Source organism: Brachyhypopomus gauderio, chromosome 20 (genome assembly GCF_052324685.1).
Source record: "Brachyhypopomus gauderio isolate BG-103 chromosome 20, BGAUD_0.2, whole genome shotgun sequence".
NCBI lineage: Eukaryota > Metazoa > Chordata > Actinopteri > Gymnotiformes > Hypopomidae > Brachyhypopomus > Brachyhypopomus gauderio.
In genome coordinates, this window is record NC_135230.1 from 6,568,953 (window position 1) to 6,594,632 (window position 25,680).

Sequence of the window (25,680 nt, forward strand, 5' to 3'; positions counted from 1 at the left end):
GTACCTTCATTCCCAATAACACCGCACCGGACGGGTCGGTGACCAGAGCTCTGGACGGACTGAAGGCTTTATCTAAGGAGATGCAGGAGGCCTCAGGTATCAGTAACCCCATGGAGGAGTGGTTCACGAAGGTGTTTGGGAAATGGAAGGCACTAATTATGTCCTTGTTTATGTCAGTAGCAGTGTTTATTGCAATTGTTGTTATTTGTGGATGTTGTTGTATACCATGTATCAGATCTCTCACCCAAAGGTTGATCACAGCCGCGATTGAGAAGGGGGACGCAAAGAACCCACCACCATACACTATGCCACTGATGGCGGAGGATGATGATGACATATCATCTGAAGAAGACGATTCTGTGTGAAAAACTTGTTGTTTTTGATTAATTATGCTTGCTTTGTAGGTATTGGCAGCGTCTGCGACTGATGAAGAATGAAGACGCACCACACATTAGAGCACAACCAACAGCACATGAAAGCTGATTCACTAGTTTAAAAGTAATATGCATGACACATGGGCACATTAATAGAACGGGTCGAGGTGATCTCCCACCAGGCGGGACCTGGGTCTCGGGGACAACGTCAAGTCACGAGACCGTGGGAGATGAAGGGGGGCATCTCCGAATAGTCTGAAAGGTCTCGGCCCACGACTGGGGAGTGATCCAGAACCCACAAATCACATAAAAGAACACATAGATGTTGTACTAACTGACATAGTCACACTATGAATGTATACACATTTAGGGATTTTTATGATTGTCTTTCTTTTAATAAGTGCACTGGGCTAGATAGATTTTAGTATTAGACTAGAGTTAGACCAATGTTTTGGTCTAAAAGGGGGAATGTTGGAAAAAAGAAAATTAAAGGCTAATAACTTGATGTGTCAATTTAGTGTTTTTCAGGAAGACTGTGGGAAAGCAGGAGTAAGGAGGCCTCAGTGGCCTTGAGGAGAACAGAAGGGGCCTATTCAGTGCAGGATGTGTAGCAAGCAGTTTTTAGATAACCAGGCACACAGGCTGGGAGAAGAGGAGCAGGTGATTTTCCATGGAGAGCAGCCAGGATTGGGGAGTTATCGAAACTTAACAAATCGAAACTTATGGACAGAGAGTATGAAAGAAAGGACATCGCCCAGCACGAGAGGCTTTTCGCTTGGACACTGCTGAGATCCACTTGGGTTAGGTAGATTCCTAGGCAACTAGCACCAGTGCACTGAAGAGTTTGTACCACGAATACTTCTATTATATTGCATTCATTAATATTCTATATAAATCATTTTAAAAGAACTTTTGTTGTCAAGACTTTGCTTGGACCACTCAGTCAAAAACCAGTCGGTTCATCGGGGCGGTGTTGGGGCCCGTCTGGGTCCAGAGAAGAAAATTCCCAACAGTAGCTGACGGTGAAAGAAAATGGATATACGGCGTTTTTTTCAAGAAGAAAGGTAACGGTAGTTAACTATGTAAACTGTGATGACATTGTTTGTAGAGCTATCTGATAGCTGGTTAAAAACACACGTCTCCGAATCAAAACACACCGATCAAACCCACTGTGTGCTTAACAGTGTTGGGAACGTTACTTTAGAAAAGTAATTATTATAGTTACTCACTACTTGTTCAAAAAAGTAACTGAGTTAGTAACTGAATTACTCTATAATAAAAGTAACTCGTTACCAGGGAAAATAACAATTTGCGTTACAGTTAAAAAAATGTTATATGCCAATGAATAAGGATTTATTTTAAACTGTTTTAAAAAAAAACTGACTGTGTTTTCACAGTCAATTGAAATGAGTAGATCAGAAAGGTGTTTAACTTTTGATATTTATTGTACATCAACAGACCAGTGCAGGTTAAAATCCTTTAAAATTCCAAATCTTTGTAAAAAAAAAAAAAGTAAAAGTAAACAGTTACACTATATATTTACATCTATCAAATTTAATTAAATTCTCTCAACCTGAGACAACTGGTTTGTTCACAACAGAAGTAAACTTAACAATAAAACCTCTATTCTTAAATAAATCAAATACCCAGTCTGGTAGACATTCAGGAACTTCAAGTATTTTCTTAAATAATGTTTATATCGCCTTGAAAATGCTAATTTTTCTTCGGCTTGCACCTGGCGCCATTTCGGTCTTTTCTCCGTTTGTGTCGTGTCACTGGCGTGCTTCAGCGTGCGTGTAAAAACACTGGCTCTGATTGGCTATCATAACGCTGCCTTAGCCAATCGCTTACTGACTTGTTAAGTTAAACAGGTGTTACACCGAGAACTGTGACCTATCGAGATCTGTTACTCCTCACTAGCCTGGGCAGCGGTCCGCTCTGATTACTGTTAGTATATCAATATATAGTAATGCACCGCTTTTAATGACCAGTAACGTAAACGGCGTTGTAACGAGAGGAAAAGGTACTAATTATATTATCCCGTTACTGACAAAATGACGCCGTTACCTAACGTTACCTATTTTTAACGGCGTTATTCGCAACACTGGTGCTTAATAAAATGCAGCTTGTCACTACTCAGCTTCGGAATTAGTTAGCTAACCTAGTTAGTTAACCTATCTAGCTAGTTAACCTAGATAGCTTAGGTAGTGAAAGTTTGAGAGAAAAAAAACTTATAAAGCTAGTTATAGTTATAGTTAGTATGTTCAACATGCCCTGATGTACCTGATAAGCTAATAACTATTTCAGTTTCAAATTGTGTTTAATAATTTAGGATTGTAGGACTGTAAGCTATAATGAATGAAAATCCATTTAGTTAACTAGCAGTTAACTAGTTAGCTAGAAGGTGGACGTTGTGGATAGCCAGAATTTAGTACAATACTTTATGATGGTAGTTTAAAGCAGTTTCTTAACCCTGGTAACTGCCCTAAAATTGTGTTTTCCACTGGAGCCAACTGATCAGCTAATAAACAATCCTTTATTGAGTTTACACAGCACAGCATACGACATACTGTTTTGCATACTTTATTGAGGAATGGATTTACTGATGGAATATACCTGGTCCATGTCCTTTAGTAAAAGCTCACTATCAACTGTCATTCTGCAGAATTTGTGCACCCTTTGTTAAATTTTAAGTCTGTTGAACAAAAAAATTATAACTCCATATTATAGTGTTAAACATTATATATCAGGGTACGTATTTAAAAAAAAATATATATATATATATATAATTAATTGGGCTGAGCCCCGGATCTTTACATACCCAGGCAATGCCCCTGCATATGAGTACGAGATATGTTAACACCCAAAAGTATAAACAAAGTACGAGAGTTTAAATGGAATGTCTGAGTAATTCAGTGACAGTGCGAGCAAGTTAACTGGAAAGCACACATTTTTGAAGATTTACTTTATAACCAAAAAATGAGGCAAATCTATCTAGAATTGACAGAATAGGCGGAACAAAATGTAATGGATCAGTCACATATAATAAAAGGTCGTCAGCATATAGTGATATCTTTAGTTCAACACCAGAACGAAGAATTCCAGTAAAGGTGTGTGATGATTTCAAAGCGATATAGAAGGGTTCGATAGCTACAGCAAAAAGTAACAGAGATTGTACTGGTTTTGATTAGTGTCTTGCCCTTCGTGTTTAGTTCACTGACGACTTTCTTAGCAATTGTCTCCCTTGTCCTCAGTTTATTTGTTGTCATTGTGCTTCATTTAATTAAATCCTCCTTTTCTTGCATTTGCGTCTCGCCTTCCCTTATGAAATGTAACAGATGATTACACACACTATTATTGAGGAATTAATAGCTTGCATGCCTTATCGTGCATGCCTTAAAGTTTTAAGTTCTCCAAAATGTTTTACAAAGGTTCTATAATTATTTCGTTTGCCAACTCCCACTTTACAAATGTCCATATTTACATTATTGTGAATTTGAAAGCAGATGCTAAGGTATTCTAAACATATTTGAAATAGAGGCTTAATGAATATAAATTAAACTATTTTTTACTTACTTTCTGTATTGAGAGAAATCTAACTGAAGGTTCGTAGTCCGGCTCTGATGTGCAACAGGGACAGTGAGATACATACACTGAACCTTTTAAAACTGAGTGCAACTCTTTCACTGGGTGTAGTATTTACTTTCACTTTCAATAATGGAGAGACAGACTAATAGGCTACAATGGCTTTCACTCTGGATTTAACTAACCAATTCATACTGATGTGCATACATCAACTTTATCATTTTGGAGCAATAAGTCAGACCATACAGTGAATGGTTTGGTGTGGTAAACAAACCAAATATTTCACAATATCAATGCATTTAGGTAGCTGGAAGCTCAAAATACTATGAACTATGGTAAAACAAATGACTACCCAGAAAGCACAGGAATACTGAATCAGTTTTGTTAATTGTTAATATAAATAAAATTAAATATATATTTATAAAAATTGTTTTGATTATGAAGTGAATTTCTATGTGATTATTTCGAGATATTCTCATTATTTTGACTCAATATCAAAGGTACATTTATTCATGTTTTAATGGTACAATAAATAGTACTAATAACATGAAACATAAATGCTGGTGTGTGGACCAGTTACATCAACATCTTCCCTTTCCCCCTCCCCTTTACATTCCGGAATTTTCCACAGAACCGAGGAGCACGCGCCAAGACATGTAGGTAATAGTTGTTTAGGCTGTGACGGTGGCGCCGGAGAGACGGACGAGACACGAGTCCGGTGGTTCACTCAGTCACCTTATTCACGTTACAATATTGCGCAATCAGCGCACGATGAACAGACACAAAGCACACAACGTGCAGACTATAGACAACGACGAGCACAGGACACTGCGCGAGCGCACATTAAATAGACAAACCACATGATCCCCGCATGATTACGAGACGATCCACAGGTGAGACGTATTAGGTGAGATCGTCTGATACCGATCGTATTAGATTGATCTTTCCATCTTATAGCACTGGATTGTAGTTATCTAGTGTCTCATTTGCAGGGTAAATAGCTAAAATAGAATTTACAGGTGCATATCAGTAAATTAGAATATCATCAAAAAATTGATTTATTAACTTATACAATTAATACAGAAATGTTGGCCCTCTGGAAATCAGGGTGGTGTCTAATATGTACAGTGTTATGCCAAACTGAATCACTGGTTTATGGAAATCTTTGACTTTTGGAGACTCTGAACACACACGCTCTTCAGTTGCTGTCCTCTGAGGCGGGTGCTGCCGTGAACCCCACCCCACAACACTCAGTGCAGTCTCACACTCAGACCCTCAACGCTCCACGTCTACACTGCAAATGAACTGCGCATGCCCAAAGCTGCCCCTCACGCCCCGCCCTGTATTTACAGAGCGGGATGTAAATATAAATGCTTTAGTCTTCAGTGAGACACGAAAAGAAATCACTGCATTTAACTCACACAGTCTCAGTCATTCTTCACCTCATTCACCACGTAGCCCATCACTTGACTCGTCCACAGTGTGTGCATCTCTGTGAAAGTGAAACATCTAGCTTAAACATTTAGCTAACTCTCCACAGTGTGTGCGTCTCTGTGAAAGCGAAACATCTAGCTAACTTGCTCATCATGTCTCACTCTAAAGTCTATTCTCAAAAATACAGGAAAGAGTGGGAATCAAATCCTGAATTTAAAGGCTGGTTGAAGCCGTGTATTGGAGATGATACAAGACCATACTGCCTGTATTGTAAGGTTGATTTCTATGCCAAACTTTGTGATATAAAAAAAAACACATGACAACTCAATAACATAACCAAAAGGCAAAGCCTTATAACTGTTCTACCCAAAGCAACCTGCTGTTTATGAGTAAAAAAAATGACTCTGCAAAAAAAGCTGAAGCCACCATGGCATTAGCTATTGCTGACAACTGCTCCGTGCTGGCATGTGATCACATTGGGGAAGCATGTAAAGCTGCTTTCTCAGACTCCACTGCTGCTACTCACTTCAAAATGCACAGAACAAAGTGCATAGAAATGATTGATGGTGTTCTGGCACTATACGTTCTAAAAAGGTTGGTCACAGATGTGTGCGGCCAGAGTTTCAGTGTCCTCCTTGATGAGTCCACAGATGTAAATGTTTCTAAGTACCTGGGGGTTGTGATAAGGTACTTTAGTGACACCAAACACACAATTGTGTCAACATTTCTGGGGCTTGCTGAGTTGGAAGGAGGAGATGCAAGATCTATAGACAGCTGTTGTGGCTTTCCTGGAGAAATGTTGCCTTAAAAAAGAGAAACTTCTGGGGATAGGGACTGACAATGCCTCCGTTATGACAGGGATTAATAATGGGGTCCACAAAGTGCTGAAGGAGGAATATGGCCTCAAAGATCTGATTCTTATTTGTTGTGTGTCACTCTCTGCAGGTTGCTGTAAGTCATGCTTCCAATGGAACCATCCCTCGTAATGTGGAGAACTTGGTACAGGAGACTTATAACTGGTTTTCAGTGTCTCCAAAGCCCAGGGAGGCCTACAAGGTCATATATGAGACCATCAACTTGGGGCAGAAACCCTTAACAATTAACCAAGGTATGTGCCACACGTTGGCTCTCCATTGAACCAGCGGTTGCACGCATTTTGGACCAGTGGGATGCTCTTAAACTGCATTTTGCATTCACCAAGTCCAGTGAACACTGCTACATGGCTGAGGTTTTACACTCCATGTACAGTGATGCTCAAAACATCTTGTATCTGACTTTTTTGAAGTCAGTGCTGAGTGAGGTACAGTTGGCCATCAAGGCTTTTGAGGGAGAGCAGGTAGATCCTCTTAAACTTATTGACAGCCTGGTTAGTGTGATAAAGTCTGTAAGTAGCAGGGTGCTGATTCCACTGGCAAATATTGATGTACTCAGCGAGCCATTTGATGGATACATCAAAAGTCCAAAACCATACCTTGGTTACCTTTTTTTGAGTCAAAGGCAGCTGAGCTCCACCTTAAGTGGTTTGCAGCTTAATTTAACTTAAGAAAACAAAACAAAACAAAAAAAACCTAGGATAAAGGAGGAGGGTTGAACATAAAGTAGCAGTTTGTGCTAACTGCTACTCTTATACTAACATTTAACAACACAGCAAAAAAAACTATTTATGTAATTTACATAAAAATTATTTATACAAAGCATTAAAGTCATGTAGTTCTTTTGAGAAGTGACTGCCTATTTCAAAGGCAACAGATGTTCATTTGTAGTTCTAACATATTTAAGGTGTTTTTTAATCACTTTTTCGCTCCCAACGTTATTCCTTTACAGCTTAAAAAACATGTATTATGCAAATTAGGTGATGATGTCATTTAGCGACTTCTAGCAACTTTTAGGACAACCAATAGCTACTTTCCTTACTGAGGAGTTGGCAACACTGATAGAGAAAACAACCAGACAACACAGGCGAGACTGAAGACACATTACAACTAAACCAAAAAAGACACAGTACATACAGAGGACAAGTAAACAGCAGACCAGACTAGAAAAGCATTTACTTATACCAACGTAAGAAACTCAACAAACAACCTGAATAAACAAGGATGACACAGAGATACAAACTAGAAGCTCAAACAAATCTTGACAACTCAAAATAAGACTGATCATGGAAGCCCTAGAAACTGGAATAACAAGGAGACAGAAGAACGAGATAACAGACACTGACGACATGAACCAACCTAACAAAATAAACCCACAAGGAAAGCATGAACTTACACGGACTATATTACAAACTACTCAAAACCCAAATAACTTAAAACAGCTGATAGGTATAACATTGGGCAGGGATTAACAAAATGGGGCGTGACAAATCATAACAATTCAACTAAGGAGGGAACGCACTAAGGAGGGAACGAAGGCAGGATACCCACAAAGGGGACGGAGCGAAACGTTACAGTGTATATATATTTACTTGACTATATTTTAGTAAGTAAGTTAAGTTTATTTATATAGCACTTTTCACAGAACAGAGTCACAAAGTGCTTTACACTGGAGAAAATAAATTAAAAGTACATAGATAAGAAAGGTAAATAAAATTATACAGAGTGCATGAACAGGATGTACAAAAATAGCATAATACTATACCAGTGAATTAAATGCCTGCTTAAAAAGGTGCGTCTTAAGTTGTTTTTTAAAAGATTCCACAGATTCAGCTGACCTCAGAGCCAAAGGGAGTGAGTTCCAGAGTTTGGGTGCTATGACCTCGAAGGCCCGATCACCACGTGTTTTAAGCCGGGTGCGTGGAACAATCATGAGGTTGGCTTCAGAAGACCTTAGTACCCTCCGAGGTGCATAGCAGTGAAGGAGGTCATTAAGGTAGCATGGTGCCTTACCCCTTAAGAATTTAAAAGCCAGTAAAAGAATCTTAAAATGAAGTCTCTGTTCCACCGGCAGCCAGTGAAGCGCAAATAACAGTGCTTAGGTATGAGAACGTCTCCCAGACTTGGTGAGCAACCTTGCTGCTGCATTTTGAACAGCCTGGAGGCGTCCCCGAGCACGGACACTAATAGATATTTTTCTTTTGTAACCCAGGTGGTGGTTTCACCTGAAATTCTGGACCACACCACATCAACGTTCATGTGTTTTGTTACGTTATATAAATTTGGTTTGGTTAGTAAAATAAAGCAATGTAACTCTATTGTGTTTTGAGTTTTATTTTGTGGAGGAGAGGGTATTTTTATATATTAATTTGTTTTATGGCTTGAATACGGAGCCCAGGAGGGGACATGGGTTAAAAAAAAATGTAATTAAACGAGGGAACGTTTTACCATTCGAGCGCACGTTTTCTGTCATTCGTGCTCACAATTTATTAATTCGTTCACACGATTGTTGATGAGTTTAATTAAAACATGCGCACGATTAAAATAAAGCGTGCACACGTTTTAATTAAACTCATCAACCCATCAAGTCTTCCAGAACCTTGAAGCTGGTCAACAAAGTAAATAACTTCCTCTATGTTAGCATATCGTCGTCGGTATCTGCATCGGTATTGGTATGTATACACTTAAGCCAGTAGTGTTTGCACAGGAATGAATGAAAACGTGAGAAGGAATTGTTAATCGTGTGAACGAATTAATAAATTGTGACCACGAGTTTAATAAAAACGTGCGCACGATTAAAATAAAATGTGCGCACGAATTGTTAATCGTGTGAACAAATTAATAAATCGTGAGCACGAATTACAGAAAACGTGCGCTCGAATGGTAAAACGTTCCCTCGTTAAATTTTTATTTATTTTTTTACCCATGTCCCCTCCCGGGCTCCATACATGAATCAACATTAAATCAGCTAAAAATAAATTTGTAATCAATTTTACTGCGTTTAACTTTTGATTGAAAGAGTTGATTTTGTGTTTACCTTGGTTGTGTATTCAACATTTATTGAATGTCGTTTCAGTGTTGAATCACTGAAACATCAGAAATCAATGGTGATTCAATGATTATGACTGATTCAATATTGAATTACCATCAATATCATTTTGTTATCTGGGTCCAAATGACCTAGGATAGAAATTCACCAAACATTGTATGTGACAACAAAATACTTTATCACAATCAACATTTGTTTAGAAACAATGGAACAGTAACAAAACAAAGTTTGCTTTAATATTAGGTAAATGACACGAGGTAGAAAAGGAGAAACCACAATACAAATATAAAATTCTCCCTTCACTAGATATCTTTTCTAAATCTTTCTTTCTTCAAATAGAATTGTTCTTAGGAAAAACAATAAAAAATAAGTATTGTTCTTCCTTTCAATGCAATTCTGTTGTAAAAAATATAACTCAACACAACTTAAAACAAAATCTCCTGAGGTATAGGGCTGACAAACCACAATACAACAAAACTAACATACCACAACAAATACTGTAAACACTTGTAAAACTTGTTCTCCCCTCCCCCCCAAGTCGAACAATACAAGAAAATACAAAGAATGAGGAATTTCTTCTCTTCAGTGCACACTTCTAGCTTTAAACTAAAACAATAAGTGAAAATTAAATTAAGAAAGTAAATAAAGGACAGTTGCTCTGAGAGTCTTTCCCACATGTAAAATAGTAAAAAAAAAAAGTTCCATCTCGCCTCGACTGATTGAAGCTGTTTTTGCTCAGGAAATTTCTGCTGCTTTTTTGAATTTCTTTGAGCTTGGATGTAGCAGTGCTGTTATGGTGAAAGAAACAAACAATTGCTCTTGTATTCCTTTGGATTTCAGTCAAGTCCAGGACAGCTTTGAGTGAGTCTTTTACGACCAAATTTAAGGTGTAAGCAAAACTTAATTGTAGTTAATTGTGCTAAACCTGCATTGCGCACAGCTGCAATAATGTTGGCCCCATTATCTGTGATCACTGCCACAATCCTGTTCTTTATGCCCCATTTTTCCACAATGCTTGTGAGTTGGGAACAAATGTTGTCAGCTATGTGTTGTCTGGGGAAAGCACATGCTTAGAGTACATAAGCTTGCATCTTTAAGTGCTCATTTATAGTCATTATTATTAAAATTATTTCATCATCTCCAAACATCTGTTCAATTGAAGGGATGAGAAAACTGTCCAAAATGTCAATGTAACCTTGAGCATTGATAGAAGAATCATCTCCACAGTGCCTTTTTTGGACATGCAGCCCCATATAATGTAAATGTGCCATATTTTGTCAATTGCGATTTTTCACTTTAATCAAAATTTGTCCTCCGTCTTTTAATCATCTGTGCAGTTAGAACACACACCAGTAGCGAACCGTGACCATTATACCTGGGCCCGCTCCCCCCCCCCCCCCCCCCCAAAAAAAAAAATTTGTTTCTTCTTAGTTAAAAAAATTAGTTTCTTGCTTTAAAAACGCAATAAACAATAACATATGTACTAGATAACTTCTTAAGCAAAATAAAGTTCCAACAAAATAAGGTTCACAGCTCCGTGTTCCTCGGAAGCGGAATATGTAAACAATGCGCACGAGGGCATCAAAGGAATGAATCGAAACTAGCTAGTGGTGGTATGCTAACGACAGCTAGCGTCGCTACAGCGGGCAGAAATTATCACACAGTTAAGCCCGCCCACTAAGAGGGAAGATATGATTGGTTAATTTTACTGTCATTTTAAACTGCTATTGCACTGAATTATAACTGCCTGGCCCTCTGTAAACGAACAGCGGGCATCACAGTCCTGATAGGGGGAGACACAGGCTCACAGGCTTCCACTTAACTTAACCCCTCACCTTCCAACACAGATTGAACAGACACGGGTGAATAATTTATTTGCTTATATTTCTGTAATTGTTTAGATGTCGATTGTCAAACTGTAAGTAGATAAAATAAAATTGGATAAATTATATTATATATATTTATGTTTTAAGGATATTTTAGGCCGTCTGAGAGGGCGTAGAGGGCCCTGACGGTTCCCCACTAACACACACACACTAGTGATTACTAGGGGGCTGTGGTGCACATGTGGCCAGAGCGGTGGGCAGCCTGGGGAGCAGTTGGGGTTATGTGCCTTGCTCAAGGACACCTCAGTCATGGCCTCAAGTCTGGGAATCGAACCCATGACCCTCCGGTCACAAGACCAGTTCCCTACCTCCAGACCAACACTGACCCATATCGTCAAGGACTGTAGAAATTTGGTTGTTTTCTTTAGGAAGTCTTCTTTATAAATCTCACTGGAACGGCACCAAAAAAAAGTTCCAGCATCATCACCTTGTCCAATGCAGATTCTTGACTCATCACTGAAGATAACTTTCATCCAGTCATACACAGTCCATGATTGCCTCTCCTAAGCCCATTGCAGTCATGTTCTTTTCTGTTTAGGGGTCAGTGATGGTTTTCTTTTATTTTTCTTCTATTGAAATCCCATTGCCTTTAGGCTATTTCTTATGGTTCGGTCACATACATTGGCTCTAGCTTCCTCCAATTTCTGCTTCATCTGTTTAGTTGTACTTTTTCGGTTTTCACGACAAATGGCCTTAAGTTCTTTGTCTTGACGCTTTGAGGTCTTTCTTGGTCTACCAGTACGCTTTAACAACCACTCTATGCTGTTCATATTTGGTCCATATCTTGGATACAGCTGACTGTGAACAGCCCACATCTTTAGCAACCATGTGTGAAGAGTTACCTTCTTCAAGAAGTTTCACAGTCCTCTCTTTTGTTTCAAGAGACATTTCTCTTGTTGGAGTCGTGGTTCTTGCCACTCCACTTCATCCAGCAGCCCTCCATGACTGCAGGTGTTTTTACCTGCAGACTAACGAGCAGATCTAATCTGAGGCAGGTGTCCATTTAGGGAAAGGAAATTGACTGGGTGTGTCCTTATTTTCTACCTCCAATTTGAGTGATTCCATACTTTTTTCCTCAGAATTGAGGATAATGTTTTCCCTGTGCTTGCTCAATAAAAGTAACTGTGATTAGGTCAGAGATCTGCCCCACACTATATGCCATCTTAGAGACTGGACTTACTAAGTACACCTACCAAAGAGCTTGGGGTGGAACAGCTCCAGCCCTTACACAGGTCAGAAGGGCCCATGACCATGTAAGGGTAGGGGGAGCTGCAGAAGGACACCCAGGATAAAAAAGAGAACTGGACATTAAATATACTTACCGGTAAAAGAGATTGACAATGGCCATTTGAACAAATCATTAAGACTGAACGCTGCAGTGTATGATATAAATAATGAACTGTATTATTCCTCAGTACGATACCTACCCAGTATGTTGGTTTAGCCCAGGGCAGGGCTCAGGGTATTTAAGGGTAGTGTAGGCTAGAAAGGAAGAACACAGTAAGAGAATGTGAAGTGACCTGCTGACTGAAAATAGTCCAGTAAGGTTATGAGCTGTAGAATTGTTGATTCATGTCTAGTTGACATTAGAGCTTGTCCAATTGTTTTATGCTTGGATTTTTCTCTTTTTACTTTCACTTTGGTTATTAATAAATTGAACACTAATTAACGCAATGGAGGTATCCTGTGTCCTTGATCTGGTGAACCCCGTACTCTGTACCTGACCCTCGACACGCATAATCCCTGGTATTCTCGAGGAGTACTTTGTTCTTCGACGGGGAATGCTACAGTAACATTTACTTTGTTTCCACAATGTTTTTTCTTTTTTCTTTTAGTGTTTCTGAAAGCCAACAAGTAGCACTACCTCAGAAGGGCGATCTTCTGTAGAAACTAGAACAGAAAGTTTGTTCTACAGAATAAAATGTCTGAATGAGTGCTCATCCCAGACTGGTGATTCCATACTTTTTGCCAGGGGTTGTATACCTTGGGTCAAGGGTCTTCACAAAGATAAGATAAATCTTTATTGTTTTTGTCACTTTTACAAGAACAACAAAATTGCTGTGCCTTAGACTCAGAGGTGTTTAAGAATAAATAAAAGATATATCTATAGATACACAGAATTGAAAAAAATGACTATATACAAAAAGATGCATATGGGTAAACATTGAACAGTGAGTAATGAGACAAATGAACAATGACTAAATTACACTGAATTGTCCTGAAAGTTAATTGCAGCAGTATTATTGTGAGTTTAAGGTCACAATGGCTTGGGATAAAAACAGTTTTTAATGGGGTTTGTCCTGGTTTTCATGGCCGTGTATCTCCTGCCTGATGGTAATATTTGGAAGAGACAATGTCCAGGACAGCCAACTGTACAGCCAATTGTTTTCTCCACTGCCCCGATGACCCTTTGGAGCGCTTTCCTTTCTAGTGATGTGCAGCTGCTGTACCACACACACAGTCCGTACCTGAGTACGCTCTCTATTGAGCTGTGATAGAAGGCACAGAGTAGATTTTAGGGAAGATGGATCTACCCAAGAATTTTCAGAAAGTACAGTCTTTGCTGTGCCTTCTTTTGCATCTCTCTGGTGTTTCTACTCCAGGTCAGGCCATCTTCCATCTCAATGCCCAGAAACATGACAATTGGGCATTGAGCTTGTTGGGACAATAAATACACACAATACAGACAATAAATACACTCAATGACATAAAACGATCCAAATATACAACTGGTTCAGTGGAATGCTTACGTGATATGTTGCACAAGCTATTTACAGTGTTATGTTACATATATTGCACGTGGGTAAAGAATTTTACATGGGTTGTATTGCACATGGATTGGCAATTTACATATTGCCGTTATTTACATGTTGAATTTAGTGCAGTGATGGCTCTAGAGTAAAAGCTGTCCCTGAGCCTACTTGTGCGAGTTTTGTGCAACCTGTACCGTCTGCCTGAGGGTAACAGGTTAAACAGGTGATTGCTGGGGTGGGATGAGTCCTTGGTGATGCTGATCGCCCTTCTGAGGTAGCGAGAGGTGGCAATGTCCTCCAGGCTGGGCAGGGAGCAACCAGTGATCCCCTGGGCTGTGTTGATCACCCTCTGCAGCGCTTTTTTATCTGCTGCTGAGCACCCTCCATACCATGCTGTGATGCAATAAACGAGGATGCTCTCGATGATGGAGCTGTAAAAGAGCACCAACAGTTTCTCCTCCATCTTGTTCCTCTTTAGAACTCTCAGGAAGTGGAGTCGCTGCTGGGCTTTCTTCACCACCGTTGTTGTGTTTGCAGACCAGGAGAGGCTGTCAGTGATCTGCACACCCAGGAACCTGATGGAGCTGACCCTTTCCACGCAGACTCCGTTTATGAGAAGCGGGGCTGGGTCAGTCCTGCCTTTCCTGAAGTCCAGGATTAGTTCTTTGGTTTTTTGAAGGTTCAGTGGCAGGTTGTTGGCAGAGCACCACCTGGACAGCCGGTCTATCTCATCCCTGTAATCTAACTCATCTCCCCCTGAGATGAGCCCGACTACGGTGGTGTCATCTGCAAACTTTATGTTTGATTGTGTTTGAAAGATGGGTCGGGGAGCAGTCGTAGGTGTATAGGGTGAACAGGAGAGGGCTCAGTACACAGCCTTGGGGGGAGCCAGTGCTGAGTGTGATGGTGGAGGAGAGGTGGGGGCCTAATTTCACAGACTGTGGGCGGTCTGTGAGAAAATTCTGTATCCACTGGCAGATGGGGGTGGATATACCCAGAGCCGTGAGTTTCTGGACCAGAATCTTCAGGATGATGTGGTTGAATACTGAGCTGAAGTCCAGGAAGAGCATTCTCACGTAGCACCACCTATGCTCCAGGTGACTCAGCGCGGTGTGGAGTGTAATGTTTATGGCATCCTCTGTGGAGCGGTTTGCCTTATAGGTGAACTGATGGGGGTCCAGGTTGGGAGGTAGACAGACTTTCAGGTGTTTAGAGACCAGTCTTCCAAAGCACTTCATGACTTCATGTAAGTGCAACAGGCCTGTAGTCATTTGTGCTCTCAACCACAGACTTCTTTGTGACAGGTATTATGATGGAGGACTTGAGGCAAGGTGGAATGATGGCTTGTGACAGGGACATGTTAAATATGCAGGTGAAGACCCCCGCCAGTTGGTCAGCACACGCTTTTAGCACCTTTCCAGGTACTCCGTCGGGGCCAGCCGCCTTCCTGGGATTCACCGCCTTCAGCACTCGTCTCACTTCATGTTCCTAGAGTGATAACACATTAGTGCTACTTGCGAGTGGTGAATGTGTTGTTGTTGTTTCTGGTCCAACTGTGTCGAAGCGGGCAAAGAAGCGGTTCAGCTCCTCTGCCATCGAGGCGTCAGTACCAGCCTTGTCCGGTTTCCTGCATCTGTAGTTAGTGATGTGGTTTATGCCCTGCCACATCATTCTATGGTCGTTTCCAGCGAAGTGGTCCTCTATCTTTCTTTTGTATGCCATCTTGGCCTCTCTGATGCCTCTTCTCAGGTCAGCTCTGGCTGCGCTATACCGGGCCCTGTCCCCCGATTTAAAGGCAGTGTTTTGGCTTTTTAAGAGGGACTGGACTTCACTGTTCATCCAGGGTTTCTGGTTAGGAAACACCCTGACCTTTTTGTAGATGGTGACAGTGTCAATGCAGTTCTTTATATAAGAGAGTATGGTGTCTGTGTACTCTTGCAGATTGTAGCTGAAGAATAGATCCCCTTCCGTGCTGGAGAAGCAGTCCTACAGCTGTGTGAGGGCTCCCTCGGGCCAGGTCTGGATAGTTTTCCGGTGTGGCTTTGTCTGTCTCAGCAGGGGGGTGTAGGTGGTGGCGAGTGACAGGCAGAGGTGGTCAGATCCTGCAAGGTGGGGGAGGGTGGTAACTCTGTACGCATGTTTAATGTTTGAATAACCATGGTCCAGCGTATTTTCCCCTCTGGTTGCACACTTCACATGGATGAACTTCGGGAGCACAGACTTTAGTTGGGCCTGATTGAAGTCTCCGGCTATAGTACAGACGCCATCCGGATGAGCGAGCAGCTGCTTGTTTACGCAGGCGAGCAGCGCGCTAAGGGCTATGCTAACATTAGCATAGTGGCGTGTTAACGCAGCTTTAGGAAGCAGCCAAACAAACCACCGCTTCCAAGCATTTTCATAGCAAATACAAGGTCACTGGCAAATAAACTGGAGGAGTGGAAACTGTGGATGGCAATGGACAAGATCATCAGTGACTGTAGCATTCTGCTGATCACAGAGATGATCTTGAATCCATTCATCTCGGACACTGCTATAGAGCTAGCATATCAGCAGGACAGAACACAGAGCTCTGGTAAGAAAAGTGGAGGGGGGCTATGCATTTCCACCAGTCACGGCTCTCCAGACGTGGAGTTTTATGACAAAATCCTGAAAGCCCTTGTACAATGGATAGAGGTTGCAGGTCTTTCACTATAATTCCTGTTGGCTCCTTGTGATCTCCTCGGTTCTTGGGGAATTGGCTAAGGGAAATAATAATATAGAAAGAAACCTTTTTTCTGTTTAAGTTTTCATAAATTTGTCTCTAAACATACTTAATTATAGCATTTTATCCACATATCTCATATCTCATATCAAACAATGTCGGCTCTCATCCTAATGATTTCATATTTCGTATATTTGATTTCGTATTTCATATGAAACCACACCTTTACTGAAAGAGATTAATTATATTGATGCTTTATACGTTTGCTCAAGTGTTGGCTTCACAAAAATAGTGAAACGTAATAGAATATGGGAATCTACGTCACAACGTATTGCATGCTGGGTGGTGGCCACCATGTTTTAGGACACGCATCCAAGAGTAAATGGACGGTGTAAAGCAGGGGTATTCAACTATATTTTTCCGCGGTCCAATTTTGGCAGATAGCTGTGACCTGAGGTCCGGGGCGGCGGGGGTGGCAAACGTAAGTTGTTGAGCGGGGGGGAATGTGTGTGTGTGTGTGTGTAAATTAGTGTCCTAGAACAAACTTATTTAACAATATATATGCTGAATGAACACTCTAATACAATGTACCTGTAGGTAGAACATGTAGGTCAGATAATAAATAATGTCAATGTGTGTGTGTGTGTGTGTTACATGGCAGATACCATGTGCCTTCACAACTGATCTGGCTGACTTGCCCTTCTTTGTGACCTCATCACATGCTTTTTTAAAAAAAATAGTCACACCTCTGTCAGTTTTTCTTTTCCACTGCCTAGCCATTCTGTAAAGTTATTAAAACTCAAGAACGTTTTCTTAGTTGTATGTAAGGTGATGGTTGTAACACTTTTTAAACTTGTTACAACCCACCCCACACCACCCCTGTCAGCCATTGTTTAGCTAGCTGTATTAGCAAGGTGATTTGTCTCCCCTACTTTTATGGCGCATTTTCACACGGGCCTGCTTGGCGCGGTACGGTTCGATACGGATCGATTTGCAACGGAGCGGTACAGTCGCGTTGTATTTCCATTACAATGATGGACCACCACAATGTGGGTGGAGTCGCTGTTGGCGCGCGGGTTGTAGTGTCGTGACATCATTTGTATGCGACCACAACACCGTACAACAATGGACGAGATGGCGATGGAAGGACTCGTGTACCCTGTGCTCGAATTATGGCTTTTTTTCCGGAAACGTGCAAATGAAGAGAGCAAGGGAAGGTTGCAGATTGCGAGACGCACGACACAAGAAAAGGAGCGGAGGAGTCGCTCTCCTGTGACGCATCATGTGACGCAACCTGTGACGACACTCCCTGGCCAATCAGTGTCATGCTGTTCCTCCACGTCACAGAACTGTACCGCTTTGGAACAGTTAGAACCTTGAGCGAGTAGGTACGAAAAAAGTACCTGAAGGTACCGGCAAACTGGTACCTGGTACTAATGGAAACACTCACAAACCATCGCGAATCGATCCGTACCGCGCCAAGCAGGCCCGTATGGAAATGCGCCATTAGATGATACATGGAACCTAATGCATAGACAGATATGAATCTTGAAGTAATACACTGAAGTACATGGATATGTATACATTTGAAATAACACAGCACACTTAATACCTGAATATGCCTAGATCTTAAGACAACATATCACACATTGATAATAAGGTTATGCCTACATCTGAATACACACAACACACACATTAATATATGATCAAGTATAAATCTAAACGAACACAGCACATGCATATGAACATATGATCCACAACAATGCATGGGAGATATAAATTATTATATACCGAATGGTGCTTGGGCTGGACCCATTAATGACGAACATATGCGGGGTCCTAAGTGGTGCATTTATATGAACTACAGATCACTTAATGTTCAAATGGTATAGACACAGGACTTAACCTAGGTGTCAACTTCAGTCCAGAGTTCTTAATCATATGCTGGTAGGGAAACATCACTTGAATAAGACCAGAGAGCCTTAACTCCTCCATTGATGATAGGAGTCCTTCCACTGGCTTGAATGATGGCAAGTTTGGTGTCTCTAGACTTACTTTAGGCTATATTATTATCCAGTGTCTGTTTTGGGATAAAAGTTCTAAGAATCTAAAATTTTGCCTTCTTGGAGATGAGTATTGATGGAGGTCAGAGGGGAAGAGGCTGTTGGGGTTGCAGCTGTGGAAAGTCCAGATAAGATTAGTTCCTCAATTTTATGGGTAGTGGTGCTTCATGTGCTCGTGACTTTAGCATTCCTCAGCAAAAGTTAGTGAAAGAAATTGTTTAGTAGAGATTTTCACTTCTTGCTGCAGGATCCTTTATACTCAAAAAAAGGGTTTTGAGGTGCTGTTGGTTTTACATAAAGAGAATATGCTAATATGACACAGCAATTATGTTTTATTTCCAAATATGAATGCATAGTGTTTCTTTAACTCAAATGAATGAACTTCTCACAATAATATATTTATTTCTTATAGACACAACTTATTTTGTTTGCTTTATTTCTTTGAATCTACTCAAAGCAATTACTAAAGTTGCATGAAGCCGCATATGACTCAATGGAAACCGCGTTTTCACAGCAAGCACATTTTGCATCTTTGTCGTCTGAGGTAATGTGCATCATTACACAATCGACTTTCATCTGTCTTAATGCTAACCTAATTAAACTTAATGCTAGCGACAAACTCGTACTAATAACATGCTAGCGCTAACGACAAGCATGTATATATATATATATATATATATATATATATATATATATATATATATATATATATATTTTATTGTTTCTATGTTTGCAAGTTCTGATCCTGTTGGAGTAAAAAAAAACAATATTTTGAAAGTTCAATGCATTTTTATTTCTTACAAATATGAAAACTCATATTACAATCACTGATTGAAATCTGCAGAGCCATGCCAGTAAAAGACTGTCACGGTGAGGACCCCGGCCCCTCCCTTTTGGGCGTGTGTTTACGTGGCCCACGTGTACTCGTCTGCGTCTGTGGATGTCTGTGGGTGCGGTTATGTCTTGTGAATATCTGTCTCACCTGTGCATCGTCTCGTAATCACGCGGGGCTAATGTGGTTTGTCTATTTAATGTGCGCTCGCACAGTGTCCTGTGCTCGTCGTTGTCTGAGTCTGAATGTTCTCTGTGAACGTTGTCTACGTTACGTCTTTAAACGTGCGCATACTGCGCTATTTTGTGTCGCAATAAATGTGACGTCTGTGACCAAGCCGGGATTTGTGTCTCATCCTTCGCACTGCACCCGACGTCACAAAGACAACTAAATATCAGACCATTTATCTTTCTTCTTTTTTGCCTTGCTAAAATTGGATTCTTCACAATGTACAGCTGTGAGTACCAAAATTAAATAAAAAACAAAGGCTCTTCCCACAAATGTGTATGATTATTTGGACTGCACAAAACATCTGAGATTAACTAAGCAATTAATTTCCTAACTAAGATTAATTTCCACAATGCTATCACAACGCATATGAACATTTATCTGTGCCAATATAAAATCAAAGACATGTAGCCTCATTAGTATGGTTATTTAGATTGCAAGGAACATGTGATTAATTAATTAATTAAACATTCTTGAGCCTATTCACTTTTGGAGAGAGCTTTAAACAGTCCAGTTCAAGTAGGAGTTTTTGAAAGACTTTGAATGTGTACCTGAGCTCCTTGGGATAAGCAAGATCCACTGCATATGCAAATGCAACAAGCATGGAGCAAGCCCTTGCAAGGTTAACCAGATCAGTCAGAACTTTCACACCTTCTACCACAAAACCAAAGTCTGCAGTACCCTTGGATGTTTCCGTCTTGATTTTGTAGATTTTCAACTTTTGTACTGCAAGGTCCTGTGACACACTGTCTCATCTTTTGTAAGTCGCTCTGGATAAGAGCGTCTGCTAAATGCCGTAAATGTAAATGTAAATGTAAATCTCCATCAGCATCCTGAAACAGCCAAAGCAGAAGGTCCTAAATGAACATTTCTGAACATCTCTGGGCATAAAGTTGGTCATTGCTGAGTTTGGAGATTTTTATCATTCTTAATAATGGCAAGTATGTCAATTCCAAATTTAGAACTGAATAGTTCAAAAATAATTTACAAAATAATTTAACTTAAAAGGCTCAGTCATAGCTGCCATTGTTAGTAATGCATTTTATGGGTTTGCTTAAGTCTGCCAGTTGGTCAATTCATTTAAAAACACAGGAAAACAATTACACACAGAAAGAAAACACATTAGCTTTGAAATGGAATGACTAGAAATAAGGAGGTGTTTTGTGGGTGGTGGATCATTATCAGCACTGCAGCGATGTGATGGTGGTGGTGTGTGCTGGACACCTCAGTATCACATGGTCACTCAACCAAAACTATACCGCCAGCAGCATCCTGTGGGCACTGAAGGACCAAACAAACACAGGCTGCGTAGCGGCAGATGAGCTATCATCTCTAACTTTACAGCTACATGGTGGAGAAGCAGCATAAGTAGGAGTGTCTAACATTGTGGACAGTCTTTAACAACTCCAGCAGCATGGCTGTCTGATCCACACTGATTGGCTGATTGATGTTGATCTTCCAAAGACATACAAGGTGAGATAAGAAAAGAGAGATATGACAATTTTCCCTTTTTACATGTATATCAACTTACCTCATACTCTTTTAGGAGCTGATCTGTCGATTCCGCGAGGTACACCATCAAGCACAGAATGACAACTTTTCTGGTCATGTTAATGCAAGGATGGCTGGGAGCCTGAAATGATAACAATCCTTATTCTTCATTATCATATGCTGTTATTTTACAGTAAAAATGTAAAGAAAATTGCAGCATGTTAATCAAACGTCTATCAAGGATCCTTTATGTGGTTTATGATCCATAATAGTTTTGCAAAGGCAAAAATAAAAACTTTCTATCACTGTAGCAGCTTCAACCTCAAAGGACCTACATGCATACCCATTTGGCTGGTGTCCCTGACACAGAAGGCATATGCATACACAGATTACCCAAACACAGCTTCAAAATATTTTTTAACATACTCAAAATAAAATACTTACCAGATGCTCCACATTAACCATTCGACAACTAAGTTTTGTATAAACTATTTAATTTCATGCGGAAGAATTAATCAATTTGCAAATTATATTCCTCCAGTTTAAGTTAGTTATTAACAAACAGAAGTAATTGAAGGATACCTTGTGTAGGATAACCTCAACCCTAGGGCTCCACCCTTGGAATGGAAGAGTGCCAGAAGCTTTGAAGTATATTCATCCAGCTTGGACATGAACTTTGATTCAAGGTCATCCTGGAGCTGAAAGACAAACAACAGAATTAGAACCTTAAATAGTACAATTATAAATATTGTTTTTAGAATGTTTTTTACTGCGGTCGTTATACATGGACTATGAATATATTTCAACAACATGCAAGTCTAAGCAACACTGAAACTCACATGAGATGCCTTAAACAGAGCAGGCCATCTGGCTTTAATGTCTTCTATGCTGGGTGTCTGGTTGATGATTTCGTGTCTTCAGTGCGCAAATGTTTTGGCCATTTTTTTTTTCTTTTAACAGTGTCATTTTACCTTTTCTTTAATTCAGTGAGCAACTCAATCCTTTCCATTTCTTGACTTTCTTCATCCTCTCCTGCTGGGTAAGGGCTGTTCTGCGTTTCTGGGCTTTTTTACATTCTTTGCAGACTTCCGATCAGCAAGCCTCTTGTGCTTTACTGCATTGCATATCACCTCAGAAACACCAAAGCCTCGAATTTTGGTGTGATAATTGGCCATCTTGTATTTTATGCTTTGTTGCCAGCCATAGTAACCCTTTCGGGGAAGTGTTCCGCCCCCTCAATAATTATTCAGGGTTCAGGGTTAATTTAATTTACGTTAGTTTACGTTCTGCCTTGACCTTTGAGGTAGTTAGAAGTGTTCCGTTCTTCTTGTAATCTTCAACGGCCCTTACACTGCCATCCCATAGTCCAAATCCTAAGGTAATAAGGAAAAAAGCCTAGTAACTATTAATCTTATTTATAATATAATAAAATGTAATACATAATCTTAGTATTGTCATGGTGACAGCTCCGGACCCCTCCTTGTGGACGTGTCGTTACGTTGTCTGCGTGCCGTTATGTCCATGGCTGTGTTCGAAATAGCCTACTACATACTGGATACTGCATACTGCACTCAGTATATACTGGATACTGCATACTGGTCCTTGTAGTAGTATGCAGTACAGTTTCCAGTATGCGACAAAAGCAAAGCATACTACGGGTCACGTGAACGTAGCGTTGCATGATGGGATGCAGTACACCACGAAGATAGCTCTGTTCGCGTACTGGAATATTTTGCGGAAGTAGTATGTCATCCGGGGCGGCACGGTGGTGTGGTGGTTAGCACTGTCGCCTCACAGCAAGGCGGTCTGGGTTCGATTCTCGGTCTGGGCTGCTCTGTGTGGAGTTTGCATGTTCTCCCTGTGCCTGCGTGGGTTTCCTCCGGGTACTCCGGTTTCCTCCCACAGTCCAAAGACATGCGTGTTAGGTTGATTGATCATGCTAAATTGCCCGTAGGTGTGAGTGCGTGTGTGTTGGCCATGCGGTGGACTGGCGACCTGCCCATGGTGTACCCTGCCTTCGCCCAGAGATGTTGGGATTGGCTCCAGCCCCCCGTGACCCCGACTAGCGGGATTAAGCGGTTCAGATAATGGATGGATGGAGTATGTCATCCGGGGATGTTTCGCATACTGGAAACATTCTTTTTATTCGCATACTGCATACTGGATACTGATTTGGGGCCCAATCAGTATGCCAGTAGTATGTAGTAGGCTATTTCGAACACAGCCCATGTTTGTAGTTCCGTGGGTGTGGGTCGTTAGTGAGCGTGTTCGTTAATCTCACCTGTGCCTTGTCTCGTGATCACGAGGGCATGTGTTATTCACCTATTTAATGTGCATTCGCTCATTATGTCTCGGGCTCGTCTTTGTCTGAAGCTCGTGTCATGTGAGTGTGTTTGTGAGAGTGCTTGCGCAATCCGAGCCAATTCACAATAAACGTTTAATGTTCCTATACCTGCTCGTCGTGCCTGCCTCCTCCCAATGTAACAAGTATAAACAGATAATAATGATAGCTGTACATTATATGGCTCTCATAGTCTGCTAGTGCTACAATACCGCTTATATGAATCTATCAAAAACTCTGCTCAACTTTAGCCAGCTGGTGTTAGCAGCTAAAGAAAACTAAATAGTTTGTTGGAGCTAGCAAAGACTTCCATCTTGTACCTATCAGAGGATTCTAAGCTATAAAAAAACTACAAAGCAATCACTATGAAGTGAAATTCTTTGACTTACAGCAGAGCTATAACATTAATTAATGTTATATTTTAAAAAGGTCTAACCGTTTTTAGCTGGAGGACAAAAATTAGGAGGACAGCAGTGTAAGTGTAGCTTACGGAAGTGTAAGCTAATTGAAACAACAACCGCCTAATGAGTAAAATCTATCAATTTTCTACTCAGTATGTCACAGTTAATTTTATTAAAGCAAAATTGTATAAAATACAAATAATAAACACATTACATTTGTTGAATTAGACTCAATTTGATTTTTAACTACATATATCCTTTTTATTATATATTGGTAACTTTTAATTAACCACAGTCCCAATTTTTACAGTCAGTTGCATTTTTTTCATGTCATGCTTAACATTATTTCTTTTAAAATTGATGTGTACAGAACATTTTCTTTTTCTTACTGAAGGAGACAATCTGCTTTTGATGATCTGCCTCCATCCTGCTACATATGTCCTAAAGTTTTATGCACACAAATATTCATTTATGGCTCTCTACATCTAAAGAAAATATAGCTTTGAATGGCACATTCCTTCTGATTCTCATGGTGATAGGATTATGCTTCGGCATGTCACTGAATGTGTTATATATTTTTATTCTTAAAGATGAATCACCGTTTGTTTATTCTTCCCTTATAATCACTCACGGATGCAACCTTCTACTCTACTACAGCAGTTTGCTAAATGAGTGGCTCTTAATTCCCTTCCCTGGAAACTTGCGTCACACTTTGATTCCAACTCATTAGGTGTTTATTAAGCCCTTCATAAGCTGAGCCAGAGATGAACTGATTAGTACTCTGGTCCCCCAGAACTGTTGTGTTATTCTCCAAAATGACCAATAGAGGGCAGATTTGTTCTAAACATTTATGCGTTTATGCATAAATTGCATACATTTTCATGCAGACATTGTCAGAGTAAGAAATATTGATTTTAATGAAAATAATGACTGTGTACTTCAAATTTTGCCTCCATCAAATAAGCCACCTTTTGTAGCAATTACGGCCTGGCAGAAGTCTAGCTGTCAACTTTTTGAGGTAATCTGATGTGATTTGACCCCATGCGTCCTGTAGCATTTCCCACAACATGGATTGGCCTGATGCAGTCTTCCTCCATACGATACGGTCAAGCTGCTCTCACAACAGCTCAATAGGCTTCAGATCCAGAGTCTATGCTGGCCACTCCATTACACTCAGAATCCCGACTGACTCCATATTTCTTAAATATTGCTGACACGATTTGGAGGTGTGCTTGGGGTCATAATCCTGTTGCAGGATGAAATCAGCCCCAGTCAAGCGCTGTCCACAGGGTATGGCATGGCATTGCAAAATCTTGTGGTAGCCATCGTTTTTTAAAGATCCCTTACACTCTGTACAAGTCTCTTATCTTACCACCTCCAAAACATCCCAAGACCATCACGCTACCTCCACCATGCTTGACAGATGCCATTAAGCATTGGTCATGCATCTTTTCATTGGTCCTGTGCCTCACAAATGTTCCTACCAAAGACCTGAAACTTGCACTCATCTGTCCACAACACTTTCAGTCCAATGTCTTTTCTCTTTGGCCCATCACTCTTCTTTTATTGGACAATGTGAGGTATGGCTTTGTCTTGCCAATTCTGCCAAGTCCAGCATCCTGAAGTCAGCTCTTGACCGTTGATGCTGACGCTGGTGTTTGACAGGTTCC

At 40.5% G+C, this 25,680-nt stretch overlaps 1 protein-coding gene and 1 long non-coding RNA gene across 5 annotated transcripts in view; both read right to left on the bottom strand.

The window, feature by feature from the left end:
* Positions 1-4,019, bottom strand: part of LOC143484360 (interferon-induced protein 44-like) — a 35,521-nt gene extending 31,502 nt beyond the window's left edge. For all 4 annotated transcript variants that reach the window (XM_076983056.1, XM_076983057.1, XM_076983055.1 and 1 more), the window contains exon 1: positions 3,951-4,019. The gene's annotated coding sequence lies outside the window, so the exon portion shown is untranslated. The remainder of the gene's footprint in view (positions 1-3,950) is intronic.
* A 17,305-nt stretch (positions 4,020-21,324) lies between these two features.
* LOC143483978 (uncharacterized) lies at positions 21,325-22,180 on the bottom strand. Its single transcript, XR_013122515.1, has 3 exons — positions 22,108-22,180; positions 21,851-21,966; positions 21,325-21,410 (listed from the first exon to the last, which is right to left on the bottom strand). It is a non-coding gene; the product is annotated as an uncharacterized LOC143483978 (long non-coding RNA).
* Between the last annotated feature and the right edge of the window lie 3,500 nt (positions 22,181-25,680).